Source organism: Corvus moneduloides, chromosome 11, assembly GCF_009650955.1.
Source record: "Corvus moneduloides isolate bCorMon1 chromosome 11, bCorMon1.pri, whole genome shotgun sequence".
NCBI classification, from domain to species: Eukaryota; Metazoa; Chordata; class Aves; order Passeriformes; family Corvidae; genus Corvus; species Corvus moneduloides.
The window spans coordinates 3525632-3542093 of NC_045486.1; the positions used below are offsets into that span (position 1 = coordinate 3525632).

The 16462-nt window shown below is 44.8% G+C and overlaps 1 protein-coding gene across 12 annotated transcripts in view; it reads right to left on the minus strand.

Moving 5' to 3' along the window:
- Positions 1-16462, minus strand: part of CHL1 (cell adhesion molecule L1 like) — a 131756-nt gene that overhangs the window by 81691 nt on the left and 33603 nt on the right. The window contains exon 1 of one of the 12 annotated variants that reach the window (XM_032120387.1): positions 2319-2528. The exons of 10 other annotated variants lie outside the window; for them this stretch is intronic. The gene's annotated coding sequence lies outside the window, so the exon portion shown is untranslated. Of the gene's footprint in view, positions 1-1189; positions 1302-2318; positions 2529-16462 lie in introns of those variants that run through there. One more of the 12 variants, XM_032120391.1, reaches the window with a different exon arrangement.

Sequence of the window (16462 nt, forward strand, 5' to 3'; positions counted from 1 at the left end):
CAGATAGATAGGAAAAAATCATTGATCTAATGCACAAAATTATCTTCATTAATACGAAAACCTAAACATGCCAGGGAGGGGCATTCTGAAGTTTTATCTTACTGGATCCTGCTATTCCTCTGGAGAAATGTCAGCAGAGCACTGAGCAGACAGGAAAGCTGGAAGACTGATTAAACCACGTTTAAAACCATGAGAACATGCAAAACTGAGTATTTTCCAGGATCATTAAAATAAACCTTAATTACAGAGCCCACGTTTATCTGTGTCATCCGATGTCACAATACTTCAAGGTTGATGATGAGGGGAAAAAGGCAAAAATCCCCAACAACTGCATCCAGCAGCAGAGCAGTATCTGCATTATTCATCATCGGTCGTGCAGTGACAGATCCAAAATAATTAGTATTATCCACATTAACTTATGCAATTCCCCTGCCTAAAGAGAAGCCATAAAGAAATGTAAAGTAATTATAAAGCAGAGATGCTCTGGATGGGCTGGGAAGTTCTGGTGGAGCAAAGCTTGGAGGGAGGAGGAAGAACAAAACTTGTTAATAACATGGAGTGGCAAAACAATGCAGTTGTTAAAGGAGAAAAGTAAATGAATTGAAAATTCTGGTGTGCACGTCACAGATTAGGAAAACCTGCGACTTTGCAGCAAAATGGAAAAAAAAAAGAAAGAGAAAAAAGTAAAAGAGAGACAAAAATAACACTAGAGAAGAAACAGAAAAAATAAACAAGATATAAATAAGTATGTAGAAAAGATTATAAAAAGGTGTATTTTATTTATGTTCTTTTAGTCTGAGCTTTCATAACAAAAACCTAGGACAGAGTCCAGTTAACCATGGAACAGAATCCTGGAATGATTTGGGCTGGAAGGGACCTTAAAGCCCATCCCATCCCACCCCTGCCATGGCAGGGACACCTCCCACTGTCCCAGGCTGCTCCAAGCCCCAATGTCCAGCCTGGCCTTGGGCACTGCCAGGGATCCAGGGGCAGCCCCAGCTGCTCTGGGCACCCTCAGGCTCTGCCCACCCTCCCAGGGAAGAATTCCTTCCCACTATCCCATTAACCCTACTCTCTTTCAGTCTGAAGCCATTCCCCCTTGTCCCATCACTACTTTTTCCTGATGAAAATCAGAAACTTTTATCTCTGCAAGGACTTCTGTCTGAAAAGATAATTGACATTTACTTACTGTCCATACAGAGCCAAAGGTAGAACAACCACTAAGGTAACATCAAAGTTAGCAAGAGATTCCTGTGGACTTCAGCAGAGTTTGGCTCCCACCTCCAGAAGGAATTGCAAGAAACTCCAGCAGAGTTTGGATAAATCTTCAGAATCTGGAAGGGCACTGCCTTGACGTGCAGCTGCCCCCATTTATTACAAAGACAGAAAGAAGCTGGTTTCCCTCAGAAGGAGCCAAAAAGAAAAAAAAAACCATCAGGCAAAACCTGGCACATCCCAGAGCAGCCAAATCTGGAGCTCATTACCGGGAGCGCCTGCACAGCCCTGGGGACTGCACCTCCTCGTGCCAGCTGGGAATGTTCACAGTCACAAAGGGTTGTGGTAGGACACTCTAAAAATCCAAGCAGTGCTGAAGAGAAGCTGATTTTCAGCAGAGGAAGTCAGATTTTTCTGAAAGGTCCCCACAGAACACCTGTATATCTGAGTTCTTCAAAGCTCAAATGTATCAGAAACATGCTTAACAAAGAAAATCTGGTGCATTTGGTCAGCAAACAACTGCCTAAAAATCTCCTTCCTCTCTGAACCTTGTCAGAAAAGGTAAAAGGGATTGTCCCAGTAAAGGTTATTTCAGATGTGTTTTAAGAAGCAGGAAGCAGCAGGCACTTGAGAATAAACTCAAATGTCTCAGCTCTGCCCATGAGCTCCGAGGGGACATCAGGCACAGCTGGGAGATTGACAAAGCAGGGTTTGTTGAGAGAGATAAAAGAAAAGAAAAAGAAGAAAACCCCATAACAGCAACAACAAAACCCACAAAACATCTGGGCTAAGACTGCAATTCAGAAACTCTTCCTTTATAGAAAAAAATCCTGACCTTACACCGAGACGTGGAGTAACCAAGGCTCTGCTACAAAACTGCAAAGAGACAGAGAGAAGGTGGAGAGCCAGACAAAAACACAAAACACCAAGTCTGTGCAGGGACACAGCACAAACATCTCCCCAAAGGGCTCTGACCCACCACAACTCCCAAACCCTGCCTCGCACTCCATGACCCAGACAATATCTCACATCTGCCCCTTTCTGGGCATCAACCAGCCATGAGACCCCCAAACCTGCCCTTCACCAGCTCAGAAATTCCAGACCTTCCTGGGGTAGCCTGTGGGCTTCTCCTCCTTCTCCTCACTGCTCTGGATGGCTTTGGGACCTCTCTTGTCCCCTCATGCTCCTCCTGGGTTGATGCTGCTCCTTCCCTCCAGGACACGGTGCTGTCTCTGCCCCTCGGAGCAGCTTCCCCAAGGAATCCGGACTATTCCAGGGAATTGAACCTGAAATGCTCTGCAGATGCACTGAGTGGCCATTTAAGCAGTGAGTCATCTTCTCTGGGAGCCTTTTAAGGAATGTGGCTGGCACATTTTCAAGGTGCATTTCTTAATCCCGAGTTTTGCAGTTTGCAGGGTGATACATCCCGGAGCTGGGAATATGGATCATATGGCAGCAGACCACATTTATCGGGGGAAGAGCATTTAGCACCAGATTTTCCTGTATGTGGCACTTGCAAAGGGTGATCCTAAAATGTCTGAGTTTGTCCTTGTGCTCTATTTCAATTAACTCCTCCTCTAAAGGGAGTCAGTTCAGCTTGGCCAAGAAAGACTTAAATTCTATCTCCTGTTGCAGCTGAGCAAATGATATTTGAAACATTTTTAAATTGAATTCCTAAACTCTGCTCATTTCTGTCTCTGACTCCCAGAGCTGTTGGAAACTTTTCCAAAGCTTTTCTTTTTTTGTTTGTTTGTTTTGGGGTTTTTTTTTTTAACTACCAGCATCCTATCCCCTACACCTGCCTTCACTTTCTGGGGGGTTTCTGTTAAGATCAGCCTAGCAATAAATTTTATACAACCAAATTACTGAAAATACCGTGGAACTCTGTGTAATTAGTGTGTAAATAATTAACACTCAAGTATGATCACTTCCAACGAGTCCATCCTAGGCTATGATGGCCTCTCACACAATTTCTCTTAGATCACTATGAAATATTGCTACATCTTCATTTTTCCACTCTGAATCTGCAAATTACACAGAGGACCAGGTTCTTCCCAGGAGGATCTCAGGATGCACCAGAAGACCCTGTACCAATTTATGATGTGTGACACCTTTTTTATCAATTACATTTCTAAACAGTAAATTATTTTTGATTATTCTGAATTTTCTAGAAGCCAGTGTGCACCTGCCTTTGTTACGTCACCAAGCTGCTGCTTCTCTGCAATGCCTGGTGAGATAAAAGCCTGGAAGTGTTTTTATCCCTCTTTCCAAAGAGCCAGTGGGCTGCAGATGGGTGAAAGTGGCAGACTTGGAGACAAAAAAACCCAACCCAAGTGAGTCAGAGAAATCTGATAATTCATCCAAACCCAAGGGAAGAGGAAGGAAATGGTCTCATATTTTCTGTAAAACAAGTAAATAATACCCAGTGCATCCAGGTCACTAATTTGGGCAACTCAGCAGGGAACTGGAGAACCTCTTCCTCAGAAACAGTCACAATTAACAATCCCTAATCACTAAGAAAGCTAATTCCTTATGTTACACTTCTCAATGAAATGAGGTACGATGGAAGTCTGGAGAGATTAATACCAAAACAATATTCCAAAATATACACCCAGTAACGGAGCAGGGATGAGCACCAGCTTGGTCCCTAAGGATCAGGGTGCCAGCCTGTGCTCTGATGTCAGAGCTCCCACCTGAGCTCATGGAATACAATATTTATTCTTCCTACATATAAATGTACACCAATGATCTGTATGGACACTTAACTCGCAGCGAGACGAAGAATTAATGATATTAATTAGATACTTTATAACTGAAAATCTCTGTTCTTTGCAATTCTACCTCTCTACAGCAAAATGCTCCCTTATCCTTTCACACACACCCAGAACTAATCCAATTCCTTTAACACAGTGATCCTTTTCCTGATGTGTTTCTCCCCAAAATGTTGGCACAACATTCCTTTGCTGCCTTGTGGCACAATCATCCTCCCATCACCAGCACTCAGACCTCGGATATTGCCTCCTGTGGGATCCAGAGGGGCACTTTTCCTGCAGGCACAGCTCTAAATACCAGCTCACTTTGTTCTGCAGGTGTGAGAATGACTTTGAACAGAAAAAAGTGTGATGAGAAACCAAAGCTCAAGTTAATCCTAATACCAGGCAACCTCTTCTCACTGATCTTTAATACATCCTGCAAGAAGGGAAAATAAAGTTTCAGGGCTGGCCATTGCCAGCAATCCTCAGGAGCCCAAAGGCTACAGCTCACGATGGCAACTTCAAAAAAAATCTGACAAAAGCATTAGGAGTTCTGAGGGAGACAAATGTTTGTGTTCCAGCCCCTTGGCTGAAGAAATCCTTTAATGAGTTGCATCAAGAACTGCTCTTCGTTGCAAAGCAAGTAACAAGCAAAAGGTTTTGCCAGTGCTTTCTGAGTGTGGCTATTTTGGTGTCCCACGAGTGCCTTGGCAAGGCTAAAACACAGAAAGATTTGGTAAAGCTACTCCTTCCCAAAATGCTGCTTTTAAAATTAAAAATGCCTCTGTTATCATCTTCATGGTGAAATATTCGTTTATTCTATGCCAGGCTGGGCTTTCAGAGTTTTACTGAAGAATTCTGAACTATCCAAATTCCACCCCAGTAACCCCCAGCTCTGGGGACTGACCCACCCTCACCCACCAGCCCTGGGGACAGGACAGCAGCACCCCAGAGGTGTTGGGAGACCCCAAAAACACCTCATGCCCAGAAATTCACCAACATTCTCGCAGATAAAATCTCAAATGTAAACCCTTCAGAGAAAGATGAAAATCCTGAATAATGAGCAGGGGTTTGGCAAAAACTGAGCATCTTGATTTGGGGAATAAAGGTTATAATGTTGAAATGGACTGGATTCGTGAGAAATGCCTTTTTTTTTTTCCCCTTGGCAAAGGGGAAAAAAGAAATGCTCTTTTCTGGGACAGCTTGTTGAGGAAATGAGGCTCTTTCCACTCATGCAACCTGTCCCATCCATCCAAACCTCTCCATCACTGGCAAGCAGGGGAGCTGCAAAAGAAAGAAACTCCAACCAGTGCTTCCACTGAGTAAAAAGACATGGCAAATTCTGTTTGAGAGCAGCTGACTGGCAAATCTCAGCGTGTTTGCTGGCAGCTCGGGCAGGCTGTGCAGAACACGGCCTGTGAGGAGCTCAGGACTATCTCCTGCCTGCTGGGGAAGGCACAACAGGCACGAGCTCTGCCCCGTGCAGGGACTGGGAATGCCAGGCAGTAGGAAACCAAGACAGCCTTTTAGGTTCACAGGTTACAGAATATCTTGTTTTGTCAGAAGGGCTCGATTTTTAATTACCTAGAGAGAATTGCTTTCCCTGTTATTTCGTGCTCTAGGGTTATTATTAACTTTTTAACATAAATCTGCATTGTAGAACCGTAAACCCGAGTTGGTTAATGAAAACAACCACCCTGTAGGGACGCAGCAGCTCAACAGATGATCAAAAAGCCTTTTTTGCATCATTAATCTGCAGGATTTCATGAAAGAATTAACAAAAATAAGCATTTCTCTAACGCAGGCATGAAGCATCCTTGAAAATATCAATCCCTCCCCCAAAACCAGCTTGCCCAGAACCACTGCACAGCAACAAAGAGTCCCTCAAATCCGAAATGAAATCATTAAGCGGCAAGAACTCAGGGGAGAGCTCTCCTTGCCCAGTGGAAGAGGTTTCATAGCCCTCCCATCTGCACCCTGCACTCGTTCATTAATTCCCAAATGAGCAATGGCGAGCACAGACAGTGTCCCTTTGTCTCCTGGCTGAGTCCCTTGTTAGTGGGTGTCCCTTCACCCCTCTCCCCGAGACACAACTTGTGGTGTGACGACAGAGACCTCGTGGGGAGCTCCAGCCAACGCAAACTGACCGAGAAAAAGGATCATGGTGATTCCTCAGCAGCCTCTTCCCAGGGAAAAGCCGCTGGGGCCGCATCCCGGCGCCCTCACACCTTCCAGCAGCCCTAATCCCACAGCCAGCAAAGCCCCAGCCCTCAGCTCATGCAGGAATCCACTGAGCATCTGTCGGTGCCTGCCTGCCATGCAGCAGATTACAGGGAAACAAGCCTTGGAAAAGCTGTGCCTGTTAAATCTGAAGAGCCGTAACAGCACCCAGGTTCTTGAATTTAATGAGGCAACAGCACTTAGGGCTGACTCTTTCTAAATGCATATACGCAAATAATTCCCTTGTAATGAACTCCTGAGGCAACTGCCTTTGCCCTTCCTGCTAATGATAATAAACTCCATCCAAATTATTCCAGGCACTGAACAGCCCCTGTCCTGTACTTAGCCCTGTACAAGGACAGAGGAACAGCTACACTGAGGGGAAAAGGAGCACCAGGCCACTGAGCAATAACTCACTGCGCCCTGGTTTGCCACACTCAGACACGAGCAACGATTTTGTTTCTGGCAGGACAAAAGATGCTAAGCTTGGCAGGGAAGATTTAAGAAGAAACTGATTTTTTTTTTCAAATGGAGTAGTGAGGAAATATGCAAAGTGAGAATTCTCCAAGAGATATCTGCCTGCTTGGGAATCCTATTTCCAGGCAGCCACAGAAGATGGTACAGCCAAATAAACAGATTAAAGCCCACGGGCTGTCGGTACAACTGAACAATGATCCGTCTTAGAGCTGCTCTGGAATAACTTCTACTGCAGCAATTTATGATGTGCCTGACAGGAAGGGTTTGGAGGGAACATGCCAATAGCTCAGCAGCATTTAAAGAACATCCCCAAGTTATTTGTCACATCTCTGTCAGGCCCGGCTCGGGTGAGGTGCTCCATAACCACAGCAGCTTTTAGAAACTGGAGCTGCAGTGACTTTCAAGCCTTCTGTTGCTGCCAGGTGGTTGATTTGGTAAGGCAGGGTGTAATTCTGGGAGTCTTCTCAGCCTGCACTTGTGGCACAGAAAGCAGGGATCCATCCTGGGCATCCCTATGGAGCAGTGAACGCCGGAGCGGGAGAGGAGCTCCCAGACACACAGCGACTTGTGCGATTTCCTTGTCACCACCCGAGCACTGTCACAGACAGGAGAGGTGAGCACTGCACTGAACACGTGGCTGGGGATGGAAAGGCAGGGCCGGTGCTGCCCAAAGCTGGGATGTCCCAGGGCAGGCAGGGAATGGACAGTGCCACCACTGCCGCCTCGGCACCGGCTGGAGATGCGCGGTTGGGTTGTTCTTTCCTGGAGAAACCTCAGCCCAGTGAATCCCACCCAGATCAGGAAACCCATCCAGGAGGGATTGGAGCATCAGAATTGGGACTCAGACTGTCAGGAAACAAGGCAAGTCCTCATCACATTGTTACAGCAGGGATTACTGTAACACGCCTATATCAAACCAGGAGTCCCATGGAAAAGAAATACACATGGACGGATTGTTGGTAGATGTTTCAGAGATGTTCATTTCCCCAGCCCATGGCCGGGCTCTGCCGAGGAACCCTCACAGTCTGGGCCGAGGGTCCCTGCCCGCACAGGGAACACAAACCAACAACGGGGAACGAGGCTGAGCAGGGGCAGGGAAACACCGTGCCTCCCCTCAGGGCCCCTCTCCCAGGGCTCCATGGCAGGGGGAGGAGACCCCGACATTTCACCCGTTTATTTTTAACAAAAGAGATGTAAAACTTAACATTGAAAACAACAAGGACAGTTTCAAAACAAAACAAGCCACCCTCCTGAGTCTTTGAATGTCCAAACAGATTCTGTGGAACATCTTAGGGCTGACAGAAGGGAGACAGAACTCTGAGCATGCTTTGTGGGGAAACTGAGGCAGGAGAGGGTTTAACTTCTTCCCTCCCCCTTTTCATCCCCCACTCGGCATTGGAAAGGGATTTTTGGGGAAACACTTGGCAAAGGTATGGTTTTGTGAGGGAAACCATGGATGAAAAAACAGATTGGGAATACATTGGGGGTTATAGGACATAGGGTAAAAGGGAAAGGTGGGATTAGGAAAGGGAGACTGTAGGGGGGACTTACAATGGAGATATCGTCTAACATGACTACGATTTTTAGCATATATACTGCCTTTTACAGGAACACCATCAGGCCCAGTGACCTGCGATGCTTGTAACCCTTTTCTACCTCCTATAATTTTGAATTCTACCACCTCTCCATCTCCCAAGCTTGGGATGCATTTTTCAGGGTTATTCTTTTTAATAGCAGTTCTATGCACAAATATGTCTTGCTGGTTGTCACATCTCGTTATAAAACCTAACATAATTTTGTTCAACATTATACCATTTTACTATCCCTAAGGTCTTAGTTACTATGATCTTTTCCTTTTTCCGAGTGGCTGCTGTTTTCTGTCTCGCTGCGTCTTTGCTCTCTCCTTCGGTCGCTCCCGTGTTGGAATTGTCGGGGCTGCTGGTGCCTGCGCGCTCTTCCCGGGGTCGCGTTCGGGGCTGCGTGGGCCGGGCCGGGCCGCGCCGCTCAGTTCTCCGTGCGTCGCCTCCTCTGGTCGCAGCTTCGCTGCCAATGCCAGGCGCTGCATCTCAGCCGGGCCCCTGAGCAATGACTCCCCTGCACCCTGCTCCAGAGTGCATCTCGGCTGGGCACGGCTCTGCTCCACCGCCGCCCGCGCACCGCCCCTCTCAGTTGGGCGTTCACGGGGCTCGCTCCACCACGCGCTGCGCGGGGCCATGCGGGCACCGCCAGGTCCCACTGTACCTCGCTCTGCCACCGACACTGCGGCTCGCGTGGCTCCGCCCGCGCGCGGGAACTGCCTCGCTGCTGCTCGCAGAGCGCTCGGCGCACGTGGCCTGGGCCGCACGGTCCCTGCGCCAGGGTTCCCTTCACCAGGACACAGCTGACATTGCTCAACAGTCTCGGTAATTAAATAATATTCACGAAAATATTCTTCCATCGGCATGTATTTTGACTCAAATATTAACTGTGTCCAAACGGTGTTCCAAAAGTCTTTGGTAAGAATTAAGTCCCAAGAAACATAGAAAAAGTTCTTAAACAACTGTGCCAGGAAGTGTTTCAGTTCTTTTTGAGCTTGAATTAAGCTAAAATTTACAAATCGTTGTTCAAGAATCATTTTAAGATAGATGTCCATATGCGGCTCTGAAAGCCAAGAGTCTTCCCACGGTTCCTCCATAGTTTAGATATGGAATAGCAAAACAAAACCAAGAAGAGGAATCCAAAGTTTCTAGGGTTTACTCACACAAATCAGTCGCTTAGGGATCGGGGATCATTCTGCTCTCAATTCTCCACCATTTGTTACATCAGGCATTACTGTAACACGCATGTATCAAACCAGGAGTCCCGTGGAAAAGAAATATATATGGACAGACAGATTCTTGATAGATGTTTGAGAGATGTTTACTTCCCCAGCCGCATGGCCGGAGCTCTGCCGAGGAACTGAGGCAATCACGGGCTGAGGGTCCCTGCCCGCGCAGGAAAACACAAACCAACAATGGGGAACGAGGCTGAGCAGGGGCAGGGAAACCCCATCTCTGTCCCTTCAGGGCCCCGCTCCCAGGGCTCCATGGCGGGGGGAGGAGACCCCGACATCACATCAACACCCAGTCACTGCTGCCTCAAGATGAAACATTGGCAGTGCCAATAGTTTGGTTCACAAATCCCATCTTCACGCGGTCGCTGTTTGAGGCCTCCCAAGTCACCTTCAGAGAAAATTGCAATTCTGATTTCTAGACTGATCATCTTCCTAGTTTTTATTAACTTGATATTCTACCTGATAAGGAAAAAACATCAACATAAATTTTTTGGGTTTTTCTTCTATTCCTCAACTGACTTTTCTGGGTTTGCCCCACTGACTTCGTTAGGATCCTTGCACATGAGGACTGTTATTTATCTGAACTGGCTTCCAAAATAAACGCCACTGGTAAATTAATTCTGTAATCCTCTTTATGGCACAGGATGCAAATCTGTATACATAGCATTTGCTTATCTACTTTTTGCTATTAATTCTTACATTTTTAATCACTTTCCATTCTCTGGCATTTACCTATGCTATTCTGTCAAATAATGAATATAGAAAATAATTCGATAGCATCTCAGTCACTTTCAGAAAATGAATTTATATTTCCATTTTCTGAAGGGTACTGTGTTGTTTTTTGCCTCTAAATTGTTTCCTTTATTCCAGAGCATAGAACTGAAGGTACTTTAATATCACATCTGTCTCAGAAATCCCTAAGTGGAAGGTGGCATTGCAGAGAAGAGGAATATTCTTCAGAGCAGAATGAAATGCATTAATGTTCAAGTCTGCAGGGGCAGGACTGGGAATAAACTATCGAAGCATAACAAAAAAACAGGCTGCAATATTTGAGAGGATCTTAGAATACATGGTTTATCACTCTTTTTAAAAACATTTATCATATCTACAATGTATTTATTATTCCAATCTGCCTTTTGCCATCATCATAAGAAACACTGCAGTGTTATCAAGCTCTAAAAATCCCAGTGCACACCAAGATGGGAGAGATTTCCAGTTTAACCCTTCCCACCCCTCTAAGCCCCCTGTGTTGGATGGTCAAGCTGCCAAGAGACAACTTCACCTCCTCCTCCTGCTGCTGTTAAACTGGATTTGCTCCACTCAAGAGTGGCTGATGTGGACCTAAGTGAGGATCAGACACCAGGACAGCAAAAAAGGGCAGGAAATGCAATAGGAGAACACAACCACACCTGCAGTGCACTTACAAAAACAATAATAAAGCTGCCTGGTTATCATGGGTTTGATGAGTAATGCAGAAATGTGGATCTTCAAGTCTTCTAATCCAACTAATTAAGCAGTAAGAAGTCATTCATATGAATCCTAATGAGTTTTTCTAACCCTTCAATAATTGAATTAACCATGATTAATCAAAAAAAAAAAAAAAAAAAGGTCACTTCCAAAAGAACCTTTTACTCTTGTGCCAAGATCCCTTCCTACCTTGCCTGCACAAAGGGATTGTAAAGGTGAAGGGCAACATTAGTCCATTATCTACCTGGGAAAGAACTGCAAATTGCAAAAGGTTGGCATTTTCTACACCTTTTTTAACCTCTTTCTTCACAAAAAGATGCTTTATAGTGACCAGACCCTCAACAGAATTCATTTTAACTTGGAGCTTGGACCACAATCTGAGCAGAGAGCTGAGGACTGTGTGGGTTAGAAGCAACTGGGTAAGTCATTAAGGATTAAATTCCTTTTGAAATACTTCTGAATCTGCTGAAGTTCTCTTTAAACTACCAGTAATTAGTTTTTAGCACTCTGGGAATGACTGGGGGCAAGAGATGTTCAAACAGAGCAGCCCTTTTTTACAATGGGAAAAAGGAGGTCTCCATAAATCTAAATTCAGACCCAGGAACAAATGAATAAACAATTAAATTGTAAGGACCTCCAGGAATAGAAAGTGAGAAGAAACTGCCAAGACGTGCAGTTCTAATCATGTCAACCCAGTTTTCCTTTTTTTTTAATCAGGATAATCACCTTATCACAGGAGGGAATTAGATGTGTTACATTTTGAATGGACAAACAAAATATGTTTGTCGCAGCAAGGTCCATTCACTGACTTGTGAGTTTCGTTTGACAATGAGCACACTCAAAGAACAGATTTTGACTGTCTATTTCCAAACTGAGGGCCCACACCAGCACTCCTTCACAGGTGTTTGACTTGGCCCCACATTTTCAGGAGCGACTGAGGTTGTACACAGCGTGAGGGATTCACCAGGACCCTAAAGAACAACACTTATGGCGAAAACCAATCTGAAATCACCAAGATAATTTAATAAAAAGGTATTCAAAGTCCTACTTATTCTGGGAATAACTAAGGGCAAGCTTTAAAATACGGTTTTTTCAGACAGGCAGTGAGAACAGAGGCTGGAAAAGACAAAACCCAAGCGTGAGTCAGCAAGGAGAGGCTGCTGCCAGACACAGGTGGTGTTTGGGGAAGTGTTAGCAGATGTTAACCACAGGACACAGGAGGTAATTATCCATGTGAGATTCAGAAAACATGACCTAGAAAGGAGGATATTTGCTCACTCCATCAAGAGAGAGGGCTGGAAAAGGGACATGGCAGCAATATTCCAACACATGACAGGGTTTAATTAAGAAAGCTCCAATCAGTTGTACTTTGGGAACACCACCAGTGGCTGCCTTAATTCACTGAGAGGGAAATTAAGGACAGATAATATGAAAAGCTGTATGAACTATATAGTTAATAATTTTAATACATTATCTCCAAGAAAGCTGCTCTGACCCATCGCTGGGAGCTTCTAAAATGACCTTGACACGACCACCTCTGCTGGAGGCAGGGGATGCACTGGGCTCCAGAGGGCTCAGCTGGCTGACCCCCTAAAATCTGTACAGATTTGCATTCTAACCCTTACTTTTTAGTGTCAAGACCCAATAAATTGCATCTTACAGAAATGCTATCTCCTCTGGAACAAACCCATTTAATTAGGCACAAGTGACTGCTGCAGCACCAGCTTTGTACTATCTTCCTTTTCAAATTCCTATTGGATACCTTCAAGTCAGATCAAATATGGACAGTAAGGTGTCCATACCTGAGAGTTCCCAAAGCATCTCTCCCTAAAGGCACCTCTTCATCCCAGTGCTCCCAGTTTTATCTTGTCCGAACAAACACAGTCACATACAACCAAACCAGGAAAAGCTCCCTCATTACACTCCTAACACTCCTGTGTACGTTGGGTTTTTCACATCATCTTCTCCATATTATCCTCAGGGAAAAGCCTTCAGGAGGACAAGAGTGGCATGTAATAAAAACTTCCTTCATTTTTAAGTTTGTATTATATATTCTTACTCATTTTTTCTTTATTTTCCATATGTTTGGTAGTCCCATACAGCATTTTGCAGGAAAGTTTATTTCAGCATCGAAGTAGAATTTTATATATCAATTTACTGAAGTAACAGATGAGCTTTGCTGATGCTGAATTTAACGTTGTATTTTTATGTGATTTTATTAACTCGTTTATATAAAACTGGATTACACTCTATTACCAATCTATTTTCTCTTTGTCTACAAGTATGTGGTAATATAGCAGATAAATCTGAAATAATAGGAATAACAAAAGTACTACAGTGCACAATTAGAGCTTGCAGCACCCAAAATCAGACATCATTAATAACAAATGATGATATTATATAAAAGAAATACCATCTGAAAACTGATTTTACACGGCATATTAAAGACTTGATGGCTCAGGAGATGGGTAATAGAATAAAAAGCCTTTTATCTCAAGGTCATCAATTCAAATCCAAGTCAGACTGATAGCAACTGAAAGCCATTTGATGAGAGTGCTAATGAGCTCAGCCTCGTTACTGGAAATTTAAGAACACCTCAGCATTTAGCTCTTTCTGCTGCCCTGAGAGCGAAGCCGGGAGGTTTGGAGGAGCAGGTCCAGCCCAGGAGGCAGAGCCGTGCTTCCCTCGTTATCCCGCGCCAGCCCCGGGCTATCCCTGCTGCAGGCACCTGCTCTGTTCCACAATCCAGCAGCACTGCTGAGCCTTTTATTGCTGGGAAGGCTGAAAAAGAGGATTGTGCTTCCAGCACCCCGAGTGACCACTTCAAATGATGGAGAAGCAATGCTCCTCTGAGCTGTAACAATTCCAGGTATTAATGCATCACTTTTGTTTGATATCTCACTATTTTCCTGGCGTGGATCAAATAATGTGCCAAAGTAAACCGGTGCAGGGAGAGAAAAGAATCCCTGTGCAAACCCCAGCAACTGTTCAGCTGCTCTCACAGCAGCCAGCAAATAAAGCAGAGCACATATTGCATGGCTTGACAAGCAAACTCAAAATATTCTCAGATAAAATCCCTGGAATAATTTCCTTTGTTCTGGTGTAATACCTGCACAACTCGCTGTTGGCACTGGTATTAACATGATGCAAAGCACTGATAAGAACCCCATTGATGTTGTCCTTTTCATGCTGAATGAAATTTTTATTAAAAATACCCTTCCAATAAAAGCAACAAAACACTAGAGATGAATTTTCAATTATTTTCCAAAGGAAAAAAAAGCATCCCAGAAGGAATTTGCTTTCATATCATTCATAGGCAAAGCTCAGTGTTAAATCAACACCTACAAATACCTGTTTGCAGGTGTGGATGGGGACACAGAGAAGCATCAGAGTGACATAATCACTATAAACTGAGCAACCTGGGCTGGTGGAAAACATCCCTGCCCATGGCACGGGTTGGACTGAGATGACCTTTGAGGTCCCTTCCCACCCAAACCATTCCATGATTCTATAGGAACCGGATGAGTGTTCCCCATAATCTTTAATTGGAACCCACAGATTCTTTTTTGAACCTCCCCAGGTCCCTTCCAGCCTCAATTCTTTCAAGATTCTAAACATTAACCACCTCATGGCTCATGTAAATGCCATCTTCAGTAGTGCCTGGGCTTAGAGGAGCAGGTTTGGGTTCAGAGTGAATAATGGACTAATTTTAAAGGTACCCAGGTACCTAAAGATCCATTTTGCAACCAGCTTGCCATGTCTGGGTAATCAATTCCCTTAATTCAATTTTTCCCTAGTGTCACAGCCATTAGAAACCCAGCCCTTACCCAGGGGGGACAGCAGAAATCCCAAACTCTCACTTTTCTGCTGTCTAGAGATGCCTCAGCACCTACAGTTCCTCAACTAAACCCCTATGGATGCCTCTTATTTCAGGGCTGAACTTGATAACTTATTCCTAAATCCTGATAATCTCATATTTACAACAGTGGGCACAAAACCCTCAAATTTATGGGAGCTCTCCAGATAGAATCCCGGACTGGTTTGGGTTGGAAGGGACCTCAAAGCTCATCCAGTGCCACCCCTGCCATGGGCAGGGACACCTCCCACTGTCCCAGGCTGCTCCAAGCCCCAATGTCCAGCCTGGCCTTGGGCACTGCCAGGGATCCAGGGGCAGCCCCAGCTGCTCTGGGCACCCTGTGCCAGGGCCTCATCACCCTCACAGGGAACAATTTCTTCTTAATATTGGATCTAAACCTACTCTCAGTCAGTCTGAGGCCATATAGATATAAATGTATGTTAGAGGCCTTATAAATTGTGCATCCCCCATCAGCCCAAAGTGTGCACCTCTGCTGCTGCTGTGCAGCCTCCAACACTGGATTGTCAATTTTTCCCCTTCCAAGTGGTCAGGATTTACCAGTTCTCATTACTTGAGGTTAAAACTAGAGATTACTTTGGTTCAACAAAGAGCTTCCCCCCTGGCTTGCAGCACCAAATGGACCAACTTACTTCATGTCTATCCAGCAAACTGTCAAAAATACAGAAATCTGGGTTCGAGTGGATTTTGGAGCATGGAAAAATCCCAAATCCATCAGTTGAGGTCAGTAGCTCATGTGACACACCTCACTGAAGTCAATTTTCAAGGATAAGTGTGTGACAAGCTGAGTAGAGGAATTCTCCTTTAATGCATTATTAATTCATTTATTATTACAGTTATTACAATCTTTATGCAGGGCACTGAAGTTTAATTTGTTCTCTATGAGCTAATCTTTTTAATGAGCCCTTTCTTCTCCTCAGGATGGGAGCTTCCTCAACCACTTACGGAGCTTTTAAGCAAGTAGAAAATGACAGGACCCTGTACCCTCCCCATAAACACAGCTCCACATATCATGCCCTGAATTTTAAATGAAAAGGAACGATTACCAACTTTCCCACCACCAAATATCTTTTAAAAGGTAATAGATTCATGAAGAATGCTCTAAATATAGGGAGTTCATCACGCAATGAAATCTTAATTACAATTCCTGACAAAGAGGAGAAATGCATTTACATAGAGAGACCCTGTGTGAGTAAATGCAGTTATTTGTGGGGCAGCACAGATTAACTCCAGTCTGGAGCCCCATCTGAATGGCTCTGGGTTCATTCTTTGGTCACGCAGGGCAAGGAGGTCACGAGGCTGATCCCTGCCCTGAGAAACAGCTTCAGTCAGAGAGGAAACAGCACAAAAACACAAAAGTGGGTGCTTTAAGGTCAGAGCCAAAGGGAAGAAATAGCCCAATTCCAAACATCCACACTGCAGGCACAGCCAAGCTCCAGCTCTAAAGGCTGCAGCACTTTGGGACTTTCTTGGTGTTTAAAAACCGTGTGGATGTGGCACCTGGGGACACGGGTCTTGGCAGCACTGCAGGAATGGTTGGATTTGATGGCCTTAAAGTCCTTTTCCAACCTAAGTGATTCGGTGATTCCACACAGGAAGCTGCTCAAGCCTGCACTTGGAATGTTGGACCTGCATTTCCAGTGT